General features: G+C 44.6%; 1 pseudogene; it reads left to right on the plus strand.

Annotated features, from left to right (window-relative positions):
* The first annotated feature begins 4,013 nt into the window (after nt 1-4,013).
* LOC144112450 (cullin-3-B pseudogene) lies at nt 4,014-4,622 on the plus strand (annotated as a pseudogene).
* Nucleotides 4,623-6,433: the final 1,811 nt, after the last annotated feature.

Raw genomic sequence — 6,433 nt, forward strand, 5'->3', positions numbered from 1 at the left:
GATGATTGCATTCTGTAAAAAACGATAAAAAATCCTGAAGACCACTTTATGCTAAGCAGCTCTCTTAACACAATTGTTAAATGATGTAAAACTTCGCAGATGACGTTAAACAATAAAAAATCCGTTTGCATGACAGTCACCAGGAAAAAACAGCCATATAACTATGCCTACAGTATCAAGGAATCAACGCTTTCAAGGGTTTCTGAACATAAATACCTAGGGTTAACTTTAACTTCTGACCTAAGATGGGACGCACATATAGCCAATGTTACCTCTGCTGCCTTGCGAAAGCTGTTCTTTCTTAGAAGATGCCTACGTCTGGCCCCTCAATACCCCAAACTTTTTGCCTACACTACCCTCGTAAGGCCAATTTTAGAATACGCAAGCACTGTTTGGTTCCCACAATCAATCACTAACATCACTCGGCTTGACAATGTGCAACGAAAAGCTGTAGGGTTCATTCATAACAAGTACAAACCCTCTGACTCACCTACCGATCTTGCCGCATCATCTGGCCTTCCATCACTATCATCTAGGGCAAAAGAATCCTGCCTAAAGTTTTTATATCAATTACTACACAACAATTAGAGTATAGATATGTTTAAATACGTATGCTTCTCACAGTCACGACAATCCCGGCACAAACATGCGCACACGCTAACTGAATACTCATGCCGAACGAACACTCTCAAGCATTCTTTCTTTCCTTTAGCCATCAGCGAATGGAATCGGCTCGATCCATCGATTACCATGTCGGACTCACTATCTTCCTTCACTTCAAGATTAGTAGAATGTAACAAGAATCAGTAATGTGCCAATAGTCCTACATCTTACCAGATGACTGCCCAAAAATTACTTACATCTCTTGATACTATGTTACTTTTAAGGATGATTGCATTGTCTATTGCCACCCGTTACCCTTTTTTCGCTTTCTTCAAGTTCCTATTGTTAAATATTTCGAATACTAGCATGCTTGCTGGCATGAATGACTGCTGCTGTACTTGTTTTCTTTTTTGTTACAGTTCTGATTCTTAAAGGTATTCTTTAGTAACCTGCCTGCTAGTAGTTATGTAACACGTATTGTAAGAGTTCTTTTTGTTGATCTGCTTGTAATTTCTCTTTTGTGTTTTTAACATTATATTGTACTGGTTGCCCACCTGCTACGGTCTCTTACTGAGACTGGCAGTATTGTATATAAATAAAATAACTCAGAGGGTACGTGTAACCAAAATGAAGTCTGCGCGTGGAGGGGGTAGTACGAATGGAGCCACCAAACCACGCTCGAAAGCGCAGAGAAAGGCCTTGTGCTATCTGGTCAAGTTGTTTATTTTTTTTTGCACCCTGGGGTGGTAACACCACTGACTGTGTGACATAAGATCACAGCGTATAATGGCTGCGTTCCATGAATCGCTAGAAAGCTTTGCGGTTCTTTGTGCTTGATAGATAACTGTTCAAATTCCCATTGTACTCCTCTTTCGCCTTACCGATGGTCCTTTTAAATGAAGCCGCGAAAAATTTCTAATTTGTCCAATTCCGCAGGCAGTCGTTATGAGAGAGGCTTTTCCATTGGTGGAAGGGCTGTTTCTTTTTGACCGTAGATTGCACCGTGAACACGGAGCGCTCAGAGGCCCCTAACACGGAATAGAGAAGTTGCTGAGCACGATACAAGTTATCAGAAGATGCAATGAAGGAGAAAGAGGATCACACTAGTTTTTTTTTAAAGATGTGTGGTTTACGAATTTTGTGGAGAAGCAGTCGCCCTGAAGGGAGAAGCTGCTATGGTGAAAGTGATCGGAAAGTGATCACTGGAAGTACCACAATCCACTGTAGACCACGAAGAAACCTGCACCACGTTCACTGCCAATGTTTAGTAAATGACAGGCCGAAAATCGGAACGCATGAAAGTAACACCTGGACTGTTACAGCAACGCACGTTTCTTGCCGACATCAATGACAAATGAAGCTGCCCACATGCATCTGTACGAAAACCCCAAATTACTTGATGAAAATTGAAATCACCAGCAGTCCCCACTCTATTGTTAGACCGCAAAAGAACATTTATATGATCTGTGTTGTGGACACCTCAAGGAAAGTAAACATTAGCAACGGTAAGGGGAGCGCACTGTGGAATTGCGACATCAACAGCCAACAATTCGCAGTCGGGTCTTAGAATTTGGTGTGACACATGCGCCCGATGAATAAATTTTGTAGAAATTAATGTTATCAAGCCACCACCCCGGCCGCAATTGCGATCGACTCGGAATATGCGCATGAGAGAGAATGACCTAATAGGAGTAAGCCAAGTTTCTTGAAGTGAAATTATGTCTGGGTCGAATTGTGAGAAAAGGTTCTGTAAATCGTGAAAATAGGATGCCACTCAATGGCAATTCCACCGTAGTACTTTTAACCCCGCCATGGTTACTGTAAAAGGAAAGAGGCTTTGACAGCCTCCTTCAACACATCAGTTTTATGCGGATTACTTGGGGAACCGTTCTTGCTTTTGTTGCGTGAGAGGGCAGACTTCGACGGAGAGGAGCCCCCGCAGACAGACGAGGAGCCCGTCGGCCTGAGCTTGACCACGGCCCCGATCAACCGCCTATGTTTGTGGTTTCTACACGGCACCTTGCAACCTATCACCACGGTGCGGATTAGGGCTTAAGTATGCGGCCTTGGGGTCCGTGGTGGTGATAGGCACGATCACCTCTCAGTTTAAGACGCCCTTGCGTGAAAATTCTATGTGGCGTCGAATTTAATCAGCCCAAAAGCCACCTGCGCACTACTGCGATATTTCAAAGCTCCAGGATTGAGCGGTCGGCTGTGACGCGGTGTTGGTGCCTCTATTATTTATTTTTTCATTCGCCCCTCATGAACACGCGGGTTAATCTTTTCCTCTCTTTATCCCCCTCTACGTGTGCAGGTTAGAAAAAGAGGAATTGCTCCTGGTTCTCCTTTCCCTGCCTCCCGTACGCCTTTCTCCTATCTCCCTCGCTCACTTGGCATACTCTCTGGAATATCGAGAGAAGCTATTGTACGGCCTTCCCCAGTTCATAGCCCAAACCAGTATTGATAACTAATTTTTTTAGGCTTTGGAAAGCAAGTATGACACCAATATTTAGTTGGAATGTTTGCGTCCGGATATCAAGAGCACGGTCGCGTTTCACCGCGTGTCTTCAAATCGAAAACTAAAATACTTATTTATTGGCTTCATGCGCTTCCAATAGACATAGTGTAAAGAAGAAAATGATCGGCAGCTGCAGCTGCAGGAAGAATTTCTCGTCTCGATTTTTATTTATGACGTTCTCGGTTCACGCCGTGGAATCTTTGTGCGTCATGCGGAGACGTTGAAGCGTTAGATCATTACATCCTCTACTGCCGGCGGTTTGCACGGCAGAGAATTAAGCTTTAGCAAACTTCCATCGCTCGATTAGGGCGGCCTTTTACTATTCCCGTCCTCCTCTCCTTCAGTGGAACCGTCAAAGGTCATGCCATTAGGCAGGTGTGTCAGCTTCTTCACAAGTATATTATTGATTCCGGGAGATTTTTGTATTAACTTCTCGATGCCTTTATTTCCCTCACAAAATTATTTTCTTTCTGATTAATCTTTTAAACTTAATTATTCCACCCACACAGCTTTGTTTCCCCGATTTCCATTCTGATTTCCTTAAGATCTCTCGAAATTCTTGATTTTCGTTTTCTCTGAAATTCTTCTATTTTTTTAACCGCTTGAAATAAACCGGGATGAGTTTTTTCCTGATTGGATCTGCTCCAAACCCTGGCCCATCCCCCACCGTGGGCCATCGTATTTGAGGCAACAACAACATGCATGGAAGAGAATGAAGACGTGCAGTGGCCTCGAGAAAAGCTTATGTGCCATGTGTACTGAGGTGAGGAGGAAGAAGAAGAAGTAGAAGAAGAAGAGCGTTCGAGCGCGTTAGCGGTGGACGGACATTTAGGCCTGGTTCTTCGCGAAGGAGGACGCTAAGGTGGTGCGGATTCCAGACCCATCGCATACGATGAGAGACGGCGGCACCGGGAACCTCCGGCAGGTTCTGCGGAGGGCCACACAAGGCATCCTGGAGAAGGGCGAGAGCCGGTGGCAGCTCGAAGATCTACACCTCAGTGCCTACGCGATGGTTGTTCAGGAACAAGGGGCACTGCTGCACGGCGGACTGCATGAAGTCGTGACCGACCACCCGGTGAACAAGGTTCGGCCAGGCATCTTGGCCTCCCCTCACGACGCCTTCCTACGGACTCCAAATCATTCCTGGAACGACCATCGGACAAGAGTGAATCGGATCAGGGACATCGTCAGGTACTTGGAGCAGGCGCACGTGTCACGGTACAAAGTGTGCAGCGTTCACAAACTCGGGGTGCCTCTTTTCCGCGACGAAGTAGCGCGCCACGGAGACATGCAACCCAAGCTGCAAGAGTGTCGCCTGCAAACGATGGGCCGAGATCGCGAGGGCGAGATGGTCGATAAGCTATCAGTCAAGAACGCCTGCCAGATGCTGGAAAAATTGGGCGTCAATTCGAGATCGGTCTACAAGGAAGACTTCGAGCGACCCTTTTTGGCTGAGTCAGGTATATTCTGTGCTCTCGAAAGTCAAAAGCAGCTGGCGTAAATGAGCGCGATCGACTACATCGACATGGCAGAGCAACGTATTAACGAAGAGACGCAGCGGGCAAAGCTTTACGTGGACCCCGGCACCGAGCGCCTCATCCAGCAAGTGGTCTACCAGGAGCTGGTTGCCAGCCACGTGAACGCCATCGTGGCGCAGGAAGACACGGGCATCGTGACCTTATTGATGAACCAAAGGGTGGGGGACCTCACACGCATTTTTCGGCTGAGAGAACGGCTGCAAAGCAGTTACGGAGTGTGTGAGTAACTACCTGCGCGATCTGGGCAGATCACTCATGGCGGAGGACGGCGACAAAGCAGACTCGCTGTGCTTAGTTAAGAAGCTGACTGATCTTAAGGACCACTATGAGCACATTCTGAATACCTGTTTCAGTGGCGAGTTCCTCGTCAAGAAGATTATGAGTGCAGACTTTGAGTGCATCCTCAGCCTGCTCTCCACCATCTCTGTCATAAAATATCCAAACCAATCTGCTTTATACTGTGTTCGTACTTGTAAGTTCCGATATACCTAGTATATTGTTGGATTGTTCTGCTACTGACATTGATTGTGTTTTTTGTAGATTTCTGCTGCAGAATGGGAAAAGTGTCATAGTTGGTTCATATTATAGGCCTCCTAGCACATCATTCGAGAAGTTTTGCTAATTGATTGTGTATCTTGAAACGATTAATAGGGATCATAATTTGATAGGGATGACTTTAATCTTCCACATATTAAATGGTCATGCAGTGAACCAAGGTATACTTCAGGAATTTATGCGACTTTTTGATATTCTGGACGAGTACACATTTACACAGTACGTCCAGAAGGCATCTCGAAATGACGGTACAGGTTATGTTCTTGACTTATTTCTTTGTAATATGCCTAATATTGTGTCCAATGTCCATGTTCTACCCGGTGTTAGCGGCCAAAATATTGTTGTAGCTGATGTAAATGTTGAGCATCTATTTGTTCTCAAATAAGTTGCCAGAAAGGTGTATTCGTATTGTAGAGAAAATTATGAGGCAATAAATTCGGCATTTGAAACTTATATCCCCACTATTGATACACTAGCAGACGAACTGAATACAGAACAGTTATGGAACGCGTTTAAAGAAAAAATCTTTTTCCTGCGTGAAACTTTCGTTCCCATTGGAGTCTTGTCATGTAAACCAACTAGGGATAATGCATAGTTTAACACTCAGCTGCGTACTCTACGGCGACGTATAAGGCGAATGTACAGCAAATGCAAAAAAAATAATTCTTTGGAAAACAAAATGAGCTATAAAGATTGATAACTTAACTTTTAAAGTCTAGCTAAAGTAGTTAAGAATTCTTATTTCTCGAGCCTTGGTAAGGAGCTCTTAGAAGGCTGGAAACAGTTTTCGAGATACGTTCGTCTCAATGGTAAGGAAAATACATCTATTCCTCCTCTCAAAGATTCTCACACAATCTTTGACGATGATACGTCTAATACAACCATCTTTAGTAACTAATTTTCGTACGTGTTTAGTCAAAGTTATTCGCGCGCTGTTAACACGGTTTCTTACACTGAGGCAGAAGTGATGCCTGAGGTCACTTTTAGTGTGCCTGGTATTCGAAATTTGTTAGAAAGCGTGAAACCAGCTAAAGCGTGTGGCTCAGATGATATCCTAGCAGCGATAATAAGGAACTGTTCGACAACGTTATCTTTGTACTTTCACTGTTTATTTCGGAAGTGCTTAGTTGAGAAAGCACTACCGCGTGATTGGAAATTGGCATATATATCTGTTCAGAAGAACGGACGAAGAAATGACGTTGAGATCTTCAGGCCGGTG

The sequence above is a fragment of the Amblyomma americanum genome, unplaced genomic scaffold (assembly GCF_052857255.1).
Source record: "Amblyomma americanum isolate KBUSLIRL-KWMA unplaced genomic scaffold, ASM5285725v1 scaffold_143, whole genome shotgun sequence".
Classification (NCBI taxonomy): Eukaryota; Metazoa; Arthropoda; class Arachnida; order Ixodida; family Ixodidae; genus Amblyomma; species Amblyomma americanum.